General features: G+C 29.2%; 1 pseudogene; it reads right to left on the bottom strand.

Annotated features, from left to right (window-relative positions):
- Nucleotides 1-11,432: 11,432 nt before the first annotated feature.
- On the bottom strand, nt 11,433-14,682 carry LOC131656552 (putative BPI/LBP family protein At1g04970; annotated as a pseudogene).
- Nucleotides 14,683-14,907: the final 225 nt, after the last annotated feature.

Here is a 14,907-nt window from a genome sequence, read left to right as displayed (position 1 = left end):
AGACAAGCCACTTCCAAAGATGGGTAGCAAAAGTGCTAGCGTAAAACAAATGATCAGTACTTTCTTCTCCAGCAAAACATAAAGAACAGATAGAAGGAAAGGCGAAACCTCTTTTCTTAAGCTAATCGTCTGTGGCTAACTTATTCAGTAGCATCCTTCAAACAAGAAAAGATTTAGTAGGCGGTATAAATTTCCCCCAGATCCATTTCCACCAATCCAACTGAATGCCCATATTGCGCTTAAAGTTATAAGCCTCCTGAAGGGAAAGCACACCCGAGTCCGAATGGTTCCAAATCCTCTTGTCCAGGTGAAGGTCGAAAGGGATGTGACAATTTGTTGCGCGATTTTGAATAGAGATCGGGATGGAATCACCTTCATTAGAAAAGTTCCACTTACCATCAATGATGAAGTTACTGACCATGACAGAGTCAGCAACATTAGGAGATTCTAAGGCAAGCTTCAACGGTTCGCCACACCAACGGTCCTCCCAAAAATTAATCTGCTCACCGTTTCCGAACAGCCAAGAAGAGTTGTCACAGATGGTCGGGATTTCGGCTTTGATACTCGACCAGATCGAAGAGAAGATATGATGGTTGATGACTCTGTGATTCCACAAAACACGACATCCAAGCAAAGTAGCCCAAACCTCATCTGAGTTGAAGAAATCCCACCCAAACTTCAAATTGGTAGCCTCATTGAGTGCGACAATGGAACGAATGTCGAGCCCTCCTTCTGACAGAGGCTTACAAACATTTTTCCAAGCAACTGTCACCACTTTACTAACCACAATGTCGCCACTCCAAATGAAATTACAAGATGCCTTATCTATACGTCTAATCAAGGAAACTTCCAATCATAAATCCTAAGCGAGTGAATGAGCATGTTGTGGATCGAAGATTTCACCAATTCAACTTTGCCCGCAAAGGAAAGCAGCGAGCCTTTCTAAGCTGCCATCTTCAGAATAATTTTATCCACAATCGGCTGAAGATTCAATCTAAAATGTGTCATTGCTCCACCAAAAATGAAGGTTTTTTTATATTAATCACCTGCCCAGATATTGCAGAGTACTCCCTGAAAACAGCAACGAGAGAGTTGAGATTCGATAAACTTCCCTTGCAAAACAGAAGCACGTCATCCGCAAAAAATATGTGTGAAGGAACCATAACTTTTCTGGGACCCGAAATCAGATCGGTACAGCCCTCTTCCACTTTGTTTCAAATAAACCTGCTTAAAACATCTTCTGCAAGGCTGAAAAAGAAGAGGCGATAGCAGATCACCTTGACAAACTCCCCTAGAACAATTAAAGAAACCATGCTTTGAATCGTTAATAGTAATAGAAATCCAGGCTGAGTGGATGATATTAGAGATCCATAAACAAAAAGTATCATTGAAGCCGAATTGATGCAACACTTTGAGAAGGAAACTCCACTCAATCGTGTCAAAAGCCTTAGTAATATCAACTTTGAGAGCCACATTGTCGCACCAAGACTTGGAATCCATCAAATTAAAAGCTTCTGATGCTAACGCTATACAGTCCTTCATGTTCCGGCCCTGAATAAACCCATGCTGCTCCGGGGAAACAAGATAGGGCATAATAGACACAAGCCGTTCCGCAATTATTTTAGTAATGATTTTGAACTTGAAGTTGGAGAGGGCAATAGGCCTAAAGAGATCCAAAGAATCGGCACTGTCTGTTTTAGGAATCAGCATTAACACACTAGAATTGAAGCCGTGAGAAATCCAGCCAGATGAAAAAAATTTAAGAACACACTAGAAAGTCACCCCAAATTCGTCTGGCCCAGGCGCACTTTCAGAGTTAAGCTAAAAGACCGCAGCTCTTATCTCCTCCATGGATGGCAGCAAGGTTAACTTTGCATTCATGGCATCATCCACCAAACAAGGAATGCAATTATCCACCAATGAAAGATTCTGCAAAATAGAATTGTTAGCGGCAAAAAGGTTTTGGAAATAATCAACTGAATGATTAGCAATGTGCTCAGGCTCCGTGAAAATTTATGTTCCATTCCTTAAGATAGAGATAGGCCTGATAGCATTTCAGATTTTAGTTAATCGATGAAAGTACGTCGTGTTTCGATCTCCCTCTAAGTGCCATTTTATTCAGGATTTTTCTTTCCACTAGCATTCTTCCATATCTAATGCGATCGAAAGCTTGTCTTAAGCCTCGTTTTCCATCTTGTTGTAGCTATCATTCGTCCCCGAGTTAATATCTTGAATCTGAATGTTGTTCAGGTGTTCCTCGGCCTTGATGACATTCTGAGTTACATTCCCAAATATGGTGTGTGATTCCATAATTTGAGATCTTTCTTCAACAAGTGGAGCTTCTTGCACATAACTATCATAGGGCAACCAACCACCTTTTGCTTCCAACTAGTCTCAATAACTTTACTGCACTCAGGATGTAAAGTCCAAGTTTTCAGAAAACGAAATTGCGAGATCACTTTGATGGGATTAATAATAAAGTTGAGGAGGATAGGATGATGATCCAATCGAAGTTTAGTCAACGTACAAACCGAGGAGTTGGTGCAAGTATTTAACCACTCGAGATTGAAGATAACACGGTCAAGCCTTCTCTCTATAAGATAAGGAGGAGCTCTCTTATTATTACCACATTCACCACAATATCCCTACTAACTCTAATTATATTTATTTTATTGTTTAATCTAATAATTCAATATTCCACCAAACACTACTATTTTCTCTTATTTTTTTAACAAAATCTTATTATTTTATTTTATTCTATTCATTTAACTAATTTCCTACTAATTTAATTGAATAAACTAATTAAAATTCTAACAACCTCCAACTACTACATGACACACATATATTCACAACTAATTAAAATAAATCACAAAAATCATTTAATAACTAAATAAAAAATAATTAAATTAAATTAAATTAATTAATTGAATTTGAAGTGTTACATACCTAATTTTGATTCTTAAGAAATGTATTACTTTTTGGTAAAATAATACACTTTCATTTATTTATTTAACATTTTTTATTTTTATAACTTTTCCCTAATACGAGAGAGAAAGAGAGATTTTGATAATAATAAAATTTAAAATTAATTTTTTTTAATAATACAAAAAAAATTTACATTTCTACAACAAAAATTTAAGTATTTCAAAAATTAGATATATAAATATCTGTTTCAAAATATGTACTTTTTGGAAGAAAAAAATTACAAGAGAATGTGGATTATAAAATTTGCACTTGTTAAAAACTACAATGATGAGCTATAAGTTTGTAGGGATGTCTAAGGTGTTTAAAATATTTGGATTATATGTATGAGTAACTTATGTAGGGATCAGGTTTGAGTGACTTTGAAACAGTAAAGTTACCATGACTTTACCTTATTGTCTCTTTTAATTTATTTTTCTTTTATTTATATATTATCAATTAATCATTTTTTCTGAACAAAATCAACAAAACTTAGGCTAAAGTTACCGTGACTTTCCCGCCGGAAAGTCACTGAATCCATTTCCCTTATGTAGAGTGGTGAGGAATTTTGTACCTTTTTTTTAGAAAAATTAGAGGTTTTTTTACTCAGTTTTAAGATGGGTGTATTTATAGAGGCTCTTTTAAATTTGAGTTGTAGAGTTTAAATATAATTTTTGTTGTTATAATATTCTAAAATTAAAAATATTTTAATCATAAATATTATTTTATTATTCTTAATAAAAAAATACAAAATATTAAAAACATTTTTATATTTTTCAAAACCTTCCTTTTTCTCCGTCCTCTAAACTCTTAAAAGTAAGCCTAAACTTTACGAGACAATCTGCCTCTTTGTTTTCATGTGCTGTTTTCTTAAATGTTTTCATGTACTATTTTCTTTTAAGGTTCGATAAAATTATACTTAAACAGTATATATTTAATGTTAGATTTATTTAGGATGGGAAGTTCTTTCTTATTTGAGTTTAGTGCATATGCATTAATAGTATAAAATAATTTTATATTGTTATCTAATAAAAAATTAATAGCCTAATATATTATTTAAATTTTTTTAAAATAAAATTGTGATATAATTAAATATATGACTGTAATTGATTAACAGTATAAAATAAATTTTAGAGTGAATTTTTTTTTTTAACATCCATGTTTTATTTCTAAATTTTGTTTATAATTTTTTTTTACCAAGTCAATTTCACTCATTGCATTTAGATTGAAATGGATTACAGGATAGGTCGGGTCATATACACCCCTATCATGTAGGATACATGAACATATAATATCATGCTACTTTCTTTAACCTTTTATAATATTAAAATACAGACGCTACACCCCCATAATTTTCATCATAGAATGAGAGATATCAATTTTTGTGATGATTAGCATGCCGAGTTCGGATAATGTTCAATGAAACCTTCTTGGTTTGGAATTTTCGCCTCCTCCCTTATCCACATTGGTGGTGGATGTGGATGTAATGAGTCTCCTAAGACCTAGGCCGTAATTTATTTTCCCCTTGTTTCTTTGTTTTCTTAAGGATGAAGAAAGGGCAGGTGCGAAAAGTAACTGCCTAACTTTAATTATTATAAACAAACCAAGATTGCTTTGATAGATTATGCTCAGAAAAGACCTCACCAATGAAAAAAAAAAGTAGTCTCAAAAGAAAGAAAGGAAAAAAAAAAAGGAATAAAGGGAATTTCTCATTCCACTTTTATACCTTCTTAGAGTGTAATTTCTTTTGTTACCTTCAGAATTCGGGATGCATCTTCGAACGTATTACATTTCATTTTTTTAAGGTGTTCATATTAGTTCTTTTTTAATATGTATTTTATAAGAAATCAAACTCAGGATCTTTAAAAGACATCTTTATGTCTTTACCACTAGGTAAATATACATTCATGACAAGTAATTTCTATGATTTGTATTAATATTATAAATCATGTACATAAATTTTTATCTATGAGGTCTCAAACTCAAGCTCTTTCAAGTTAAATGACATTCACTTTACAACTTAACAAATCAATTTCTATTGTTAATAAAGTGATTATCATTTACAATTAGACAAATCAATTTCTATTGTTAATAAAGTGATTATCATTTACAACTACACAAATCAATTTCTACAGTTAGTAAAGTGACTATTAATAATAACTAGACAAATTAATTTCTATTGTTAGTAAAGTGACTATCATTTACAAATAGATAAATCAATTTTTATTGTAGTAAACTGATTGTCATTTAATCTGAAGGGACTTCGGTTTGAGACCCTATTGGTATAAATTTTGTATTTTTTTGTTTTAAATTCAGAATTGTTTAAGATTACTTGAAATCATGAAAATTACTTATCATAAATGTATATTGGTCTAGTGGTAAAGACAAAATCAATTTAATATTTAAAAATGAAAAATAAATAAAATCCAACGTGACAGTTCAGTCACGGTTTAAAACTAGAATAAAACTGATTTTTTTTATATTACTAATTCATAATTGTTTAAAAATGAAATTAAAAATAAAAATTAATTTAATATTTAAAAAATGAAAATAAATAAAATGCAACGTGACAGTCCAGTCACAGTTTGAAACTAAAAAATAATGATTTGAAAAAAATATTAAGGGACTAATATGGTCCGGTAAATTATAAATTATTTAGTATAATGAAATTATTTAGTATATGAAATTATTTATTATAATCAATATTTATTATAATCAATTATTTAGTATAATAAATAGCTTAGTGATTTCTTTCACGAAAATATAATATTTCAAAAACAATTAAAGATTTTTTAAGTTACACAAGTATTTCAGAAAAAAAATTGAAAACAAAATACACTAAAAAAATAGGAGTGTTTAAATACTATTATGAATAATTGAATATTTGTTTTCCAATAATTTTATTCCTTATTTATAATCATTTGTATTTATTACATTATCTGGATATTGTCCTATAAATATGATCAATCTCTTCGTAGAAATACACCAATGAAATAATACAGAATCTCATCTTTCTCTTCTCTTTTATCTTCTTTCTCCTTATTTTATAACACGTTTACAACATGAAACTCTACTTGAAAAGAAAAACATTGAAGTTTTAACTATTAGAGGTAATATTAATCCTTTCTTTATTTTTTTTATCTTATGATTTTTAAATTTTGATATGATATTATATCTTTTTAACTTATGAAGCATCCTGAAGGATAGCAAAACAAATTATTTATCTAGTTCCTGAAGAATTTATTAAACATCCCTAAAGAATAGCAAAAAAAAAAACAAAAAAAAACTTATATATTAACCATCCCTGAAGGATAACAAAACAAATTATTTCTATAATTCTTGAAAAATTTAATAAATATCTCTGTAGGATAGTAATGAGTTTGTTATATAGTTCCTGAAGAACATATGAAACATTCTAAAGAATATCGAAAAATATTGAATTTCTTAAATTGTTCCTGGAGAACCTATAAAACATCTAAATGATCGAAATATATTAAAATTTTTATATAGTTCCTGAAGAACATATAAAACATCTAAATGATCGAAATATATTAAATTTCTTATATAGTTTCTGAAGAACATATAAAACATCCTTGAAGGATAGCAAATTAATGAATTTCTTATATAGTTCGTGTAGAACCTATAAAAGTATCCGAAGGATAGATGAATTTGAAATTATGAATTTGTTTTAGAGTTCCTGAAAACCAAGGATAGAAAAAATAATAACTAAAAATTTACAAATACTATTATTTTTATTAATAAAAAAATTTGTGAATGAATTCCTAAAGAACTACATAAAAAAGTTGTGATTGAGTTTCTGAAAAACTTCGTATAATATTTGTGATTTGAGTTCTTGAAGAATTTTAAAAAATAATAATAATTGTTGAGTTCCTGAAGAACAAAGCATTTACCATACATTGGTTGACATGAGTATTTTAAAATATTCACAATGAATAATATTTTTATCATGAACTATAAAGAATATGTCCAATATTATAACAAAATTAGTGTTCAAATGTTCTTAAAAATTGCATACATCCACAAAAGACTCATATTTAAGTAAGAATTGTATATATCGCATCTATGATCTAGCTCTCGGAAAAAGAAATATATATATATATATATATATATATATATATATATATATATATATATATATATATATATATATATATATATATATATTATAATTTATTACAAATGATCCCTAGAGCATTGTTCAAAATAATTTATTTTATGTATTATGCATTGATCAATGAATGATTATCCTTTGATGATTCATAAAAAAAAAAAACTATTTCTATAAAAATTATATCAATCATGTTAAACAACAATCCTCAGAAGGATTGTATCAATAATATTAAAGAATTCTAGAAGGATTAAATTAATAATGCTAAAGTTTTTCAAAATTATTATTATTATTATTATTATTATTATTATTATTATTATTATTATTAAAGAGTCCCAGAAGGATAGTATCAATAATATTTATAAAAAAAACTCTCGGAATAAAATATTTTTATTTTTATTAATAAAATATTTGTGATTGAAAACCTGAATAACTACTTGAAAAACATTCATGATTGTAAATTTATTAATATTTAAAATATATATATTTCATAACTAAATGTTATTAATTTGTTATAAATTATTGATTGACAAAATTAATGTGATTAAGTTAATATTTATTTTATAACAAAATATTATAGTTTTGTGACTATTTTATTAAGATTGACAAGTATTTATTTGATAATTAAAGGTTATCAATTTGTTATCATTTTGTGTTATTGTTATTAGTATGTTTTATAAAAAATATAAATAAAACAAGAAGATAATTCTTAATTATGATTTGATTGAATAAATTATTTCCTTAAAAATAATGTATTTTATAGTATACATATATTTTCTTTTGTTTAATTTTCTAATTACCGATGTTTATTAAGTTATAATTCTTGCATAAAATCTTTAGAGTTATTTATATTTGTTGAATAATTTTGTACTCTACAATATATATACATAAAGCTTAAGAAAATATAGTAATATGATTTAAGTACTATGTGATTATTATCAAAATTTATATTTTTTTTTATTTTTTTTATTTAGATGTCAAAATTATAGTTTATATAAATAATTTTATTATTTACTATGGATTGAAATAAATTAGAAGAATATAATCATATGTATTAATGTAAACCAGAAGTTTATAGATCACACTTAAGTGTTTGTTGGCAAAATTGATTGGGTCATCTAGGATGTATTATGATGCGAGAATCAGTTTTGAAGAACCAGAAGTTTCTTAAATCCAATAAATTGGTATTTTCAAAGAAAAAAATTGAGAAATTGAGTTTTTATGACATTAATTGTTGCATCGAATAAAAGGTCATGCAAATGTCTCTACTCACGACCAGAAATTTATGAAATTATTTTCTCAACTAATTAGACTAAGATCTTGTTCTCTGGATTTTTTTAGAAATTCCTATATAAGTATCATATATATTATTAAAATTGATATTGAATATCATGTAATATATATTCATAAAAAGAAAATGGACCTGAAGATCCATTATTTAGACGTATAAAGTTAATTATATGGTTGATACAGATCATCAATACTAAATTATATATTTAAAACACCCAAAATATGGTATTAAAATATTTATTCGCATCAAGCCAACAATATACTATATCTTAGTCCTCCCTAATTTATTCTAATACTTCTCATCTAAGTGGATCTTTGGATGTGTTGTGTATATTCCAATTGCTCTAATATAATATATTAAGATGAGTCATGAAATAATATTGAAAAAAATATAATTAATATGAATCTCAATTTTGAGGATATAATTTGAGCAAATAATCAAATACTTGATTGCAGCCCATTAGGCTGATAACATTTGATAAATTAATTTTCCTAATATTAATGGGAGGGAATAAGCAACAGAAATCATGAATAAGAAGTTCAAATGAACAATTTTAGATCTTCATCCTCGTACAAACCAATATGAACCAGAAGTTCAAAAGATTATTCATTTGCAAATTTTATACAACCAATTACAGCTACTAATACTAAACTGGAGTGGTTCTCCTGTTGGACAATCTAATGTTGCAAATGAATTGAATTTGTGCATGAAGCATGGTAGAAAAGTCGATTCCAATATTAATAATCTTCTACCAAGAAAATAAGCTAAAATTAAAGATGATCCAAGTGAGTATATAGAAAATCTAAAAGATTCTTCAGACAAAATAAACATTACATCTCCAGAAGTTATGAATTGTTTAAAGAGTTTGAGATGAAGGATCTAGGAAAGAAAATTATGTCTAGGTTTACAAATTGAGCATTTTGACAAATAAATATTTGTACATCAGGAATGCAATATAAAAAAAGTGTTAAAACGCTTCTATATGGACACCTGTTGTCTACTGCAATGGTTGTTAGATCATTGGATGTAGAGAAAGATCCTTTCAGGTCTTGAGAAAAATGATGAAGAACTGCTTGGTCCTGAAGTACCATATCTCAATATGATCGGAGCACTGATGTACCTTGCTAATTATAAACGTCTGATATATCATTTGCGGCCAATCTATTAGCAAGATACAATTCTTCACCTACACAAAGACATTAGAACAAAGTCAAACATATACTTCGTTATCTTAGAGGTACAATAGACATGAGTTTGTTTTATACCAAAGTATTCAATCTCAAATTAACAGGTTATGCAGATGCAGATTACTTGTCAGATCCTCACAATGGTAGATTACAAACAAGTTATTTATTTACATGTTGTGGTACAGCTACTTCATGGAGATCTATGAAACAAACAATAGCAGCAATTTCATCTAATCATGTAGAAATTTAATCACTACATGAGGCAAGTTGAGAATGCGTTCGGTGGAGATCCTTAATCCAACACATACAAAATACTTGTTGTTTGTCTTTTAGAAAAACAAATACAACGACCATATATGAAGATAATACTCCAAGCATCGCTCAATTGAAAGATCGTTACATTAAAGGAGACTGAATAAAACACATCTCTCCAAAGTTCTTTTTCACTCATTATATTCAAAAGAATGGTGATATAAACATCCAACAAATATGTTCATGTGATAATCTTGCAGACCTTTTCACAAAGTCACTCCTAAGTAGAACTTTTAATCAACTAGTACAAAAGTTTAGTCATCATCGTTGAAGAAATGAACGTTCAGCTGGGGGGGGGGGGGGAAATAAATTTATTTTACAAGGATATTGTACTCTTTTTCCTTCACTAGATTTTTTTCCACTGAGTTTTTTTTAGTAAAGGTTTTTTTTCCCACTGGCATATCCAAAACAAACATCCAAGAGGGAGTGTTATAAATAATTGGATATTTTGTTTCCCAATGATTATATTCCATATTTATAACCATTTGTATTTATTACATTGTCTGAATATTATCCTATAAATAGGATCAATCTCTTTGTAGAAATACACCGATAAAATAATACATAATTGTTTTCATCTTTCTCTTCTCTTTTATCTTCTTTCTCCTTATTTTATAACAAATACAAATTAAAACTGCAAATTTAAAAACCTAATAATTGCAACAACAAAAATGAGCATTATTGAACATATTTGGATGTTTTTATGTAAAAACAATTTGAATCGAACTTCAAATTGATTGTTCAAAATCAATTTAAATTAAGGATTTGTTTGGTAAAAACAGTTGTTGACTAATAAGCTACCTGATGGCTGATAGATTATAGTTAATGACTAATAGTTGATGACTAATAGTTGATGACTGATAGCTTATAGTTTATAGTTGATGGTTGAGAATGATATTTAATTAGCGGTTAAATAACTTATAAATGTAAAATAACATAAAAGATATTTATTTTATTTTAAGTAAAAAAATTTATAAAAGATAAAAGTGAGTTTTTAGTAAAATAATAATAAAAAATAAAAGAAAAATGATAAGTTATAAACTATAAGCTAAAACGCTATTTAAAATAGTGTCTGAAAAATAAACTATAAGCTATAAGCTCGTGACAAAAAAGACCGTTAACAACCAGATGTAAATTGTCATTTAAACTTATAAACTATAAACTCAAAAATGTATCTTACTAAACTGACTCTAAATATATTTAATTTTATTATTATAATATACTATATATAGATTTATTATTAGTTAGTGTTTAAATTGTTTTAATATTCTTAATTAGTTTATTTTAATTCTTTTTATTTCATTTGTTTAAATATAATCAATTTTATTTTGAAATATTAGTTTTTAATATATTATATATTAAATCAAATCTATTATTTTATAGTGCTTTTATAATATCAACATTAATATTAATATAAAAAATATAATTTATAATTTGAATATTTAAATACCAATCCAAATTTGTATCAAAATCAAACCAAATCACACCACAAACCCACCTAAAAAAAGATTTTTATGAAGAATCTTTGGTATTTTGTTAGTGTAATGAAAATTCTCATCTCATTTTAGAGTGTTTTCATTTTATGGCATACTAATGGTGATAAATATTTATATACACAAGTAGTCTATACAGATGAATTTCTTCTACATACATTATTCAGATTCTTCAGACTGTACAGATATCTTACCACAAAAAATACAGCAGAAAAATTCTTTACAGTACTTTTATGATACAGAAGTTAGTAATCTTCTTCTATAAAGGAAGCATCACTACACACTGAAATCCATGGATAATTGTACAAGACAATAGAATTCTGTAAGCCATAATCATCGACAGTTGGCAATGGGTATCCACTCTTCAATTGTCGGTTCAAGTACGGTACGACAATTGTTTTGAGAGCACTTGATACCAGTGACTGCAAATATCAAGTAAGATTTGTGTTAGTGAGATACAAAATGATTTTACACAACTATCAATTAGGATAAAAACCGATGAATAACGGTTCAGTTTCATATACCTGAATAAGATGTATGCGCAGTTTTCCGATTTTGCTCCATTTAAGGTATGCAGAAAAATTTTGTAGTCTAATTCTACCAGCAATATTGTTTCCTAAAATTTCCACGGAACACGAAGCACTAATATCCTGCAGCGTAAGCGAGAAAAACGGATCACATTAAGGAGAAAAATGATCATGGCAAGCATAAACTGAGATACATGCGTATTAGTTTTCACTCAAAGATTTCAGCAAGCTTACCACTGAGATACATGCAACAGGTATGGCTTCGCCACCTTCTAGAACATTAATCGTTATATCTACAGAAACAGTGGCACCGATATCTTGGTAGCCCACTTGTATGAATGGTGGAGAAGATGCAGAGACATTAATCTGCATGTCGTCGTTTGGATATCGCTTGTATAATTGAGGAACTATGAATCTCCATTCAGCAGTGTTTAGAAGAGCCTGATCGGGTAGTTCATCGATAATCAATTGCATTCTACCTGCCTGAGCCCAAAAAAACACAAACTATATAAAATACTCCAACACAAACACCTGAATCCAACTTGTCATTGGATTAACTCATGAAGGAAGTAAGACTTTTAGAAACTTACGTTGAAGTAAACCAGGGAAGCAGATTTGAACACGTTTTCGTGTATTGAAACCTTTATCATTTTTGGTAAACCACCACAGGCAGAAGAAACTTTATATCCTTTCTTGTAACTATGAGGAACTAAAATATTGTCTGTTCTTGTGAATAAACCGTTAATTGCAATTGCAACAGAAGAATTACTCAACACAGGGTTCCCAACAAAAGAAACATTTAGCGCAGCAGTTTTGTCTAGTGATATTTGCTTTGGAAGAGCTTGCAAAACATTATCAAGCTTTGTTATCCCTTCTTTTATTTTCCCCGAAATTCCTTCTTCCACTGAAGATGCTATATTGTCTTCAAAAGCGTCAACTAGCCTGAAACAATCATAAAATAGTTAATGGCATAATATCTTCGTTAAAGGTACTCTTTTCTACTCTTACGATTTCATGTCACGCTCTAAAGAACATAGTAGCGGAAAAAATTTAAATATAGACTGGGTATTATAGTTTTCTATGAAAGAACATGTGAATAGTATCACTTATCAGAAACATGGTTTAAGAAATTTGCTTACAATTGGTAAAGCCAGGCTGCTCCACCATCCAGCTTTATCGATAAATCTCCGACATAGCATCCATAATCTAAGAGACTCAACTTAAGACGTCCTTCTTGGTTCTTTAAATTTAATGTAAGCCCGACTTGCATTCCTTTAACCTTTCAAACATGGCACGGCAAAAATAAGTGGAGATACTATTGGTTAAACAACATATGTCTGTTTCAAAAGAGCAAGAAACAAGCATAGATTTTCTTCCTTCTTGACAGCTACACCTCAAATCCACTAGTTCTAAGACTAAAACAAAACTCTAGTCTCAAGCAGGTAGCTTGACTATTAAACTAATGAGCTCTAATGTTCGAATCCTGAAAAGTAACATAACCACTAACTTACTAACATTTACCTAAAAAAAGTACTAAAAACTAATATAACCGATAACTTACAAACATATGTACCACCGACATTTCAGATTGAAGACGTGTCCAAGTATCTCACTTGTATCAGTGTTCAGCCCGACATGAATTGTAACACCCAACTTAGACAAGGTGTGACGATAAAATCTTAGTGAATCGAAAGCAAAGTTGTCATAAAACTAATGTTGGAATTGAATTACATGTAGCATATTTCTAAGAAGTATTACCAAATAGATACAAAACTCTAAACACAATAGACAAGAGTAAGAAGAATAACTAAAATTCCTAATTCTAAGACTCTCAACAGCGATCCGTTAGAATGGTAAACCCTACATTAGACGACTGATACGTAGTCCGGACATACATTTCAACCTTGGAATGTCAAGCTATACACTGGAACATCGAAATTATGATTTATACTGGCACTTGTATTGATATACAATCGTTAATATTTTCACAAAGTACTCCCTCCGTCTCACAAAACTTGTCTCATTTGCACTTTTCTCGGTCTTAAAACACATCTAATCATTTTCTAAGAACCGTGCATAACTCAAATAAGACGTGATTCATACATGAGTAAAATTTAAATTCCATACCTTAATTGAAGCAGTCCCACTATCAGAAATTCCAATTGGAATCAACCAAGAACTCAAAGTATACTTCCACTTCATACTCAAATCAGCAGTAGCACCAGAAACAACTACAACTATACCACTCTCTCCAATCCTAAGAGACGTAGAAGAATTGACTTGAACATCCTTAATTATGATATCAGAAAGAACAACCTTAGCCGTTCCAACAAGTGAAACTTGTGCAGAATTCTCAATCTCTGGTAACTTAAGAAGAACAATAGATTCAATACCTTTCTCTATCAACAAATCCTTGCAAAATCAAGACCCTTGTTGGATATAACACCAGAGATGAACCCATCTTCAAAGGGTTGAACATAGCCACTTGTTGGAATTATTAGAAGGTGTAATAGAAAGAATAAATTAAAGGGTGCCATGAATTTTTGGAAAGAGGGTTGTGAGAGTGATAAAGTTAACAGCTTTGAATCTTGAAGTTAGAAGGTCGTTAAGAATTGACAAGAACATGGCTTTTTGGTGGTTTAAGAGGGAAAGATGAGGAATTTGAGAGACCCATGTGATGAAAGATGAAGGGTTGGTTAGTTGAGAAAGTTACTATGAATTGGTTTGTGGAATTGAGGACAGACAAGTATGAATGGATACGTAGGTAAGAGGAAGAAAATTATACCTCATACTCCTACCATTATCCCTCTACCCTTACATTTTTTAAAATATTCCAATTCTATCCTTTAAATTAATAAAATAATATTATTATTTAATATTTATTATTTCACACCCCTACCAAAGTGCATCGGATAACTTGCAGTCAAGTTATCCGGTTTGTAATTTTTCTTCACCGGATAACTTGCAGTCAAGTTATCTGGTTTGTAATTTTTCTTCATCGGATAAC

The sequence above is a fragment of the Vicia villosa genome, linkage group LG3, assembly GCF_029867415.1.
Source record: "Vicia villosa cultivar HV-30 ecotype Madison, WI linkage group LG3, Vvil1.0, whole genome shotgun sequence".
Lineage (NCBI taxonomy): Eukaryota > Viridiplantae > Streptophyta > Magnoliopsida > Fabales > Fabaceae > Vicia > Vicia villosa.
The sequence above is the reverse complement of the archived record's forward strand: the minus strand, read 5'-3'. Positions and strand labels throughout refer to the sequence as shown.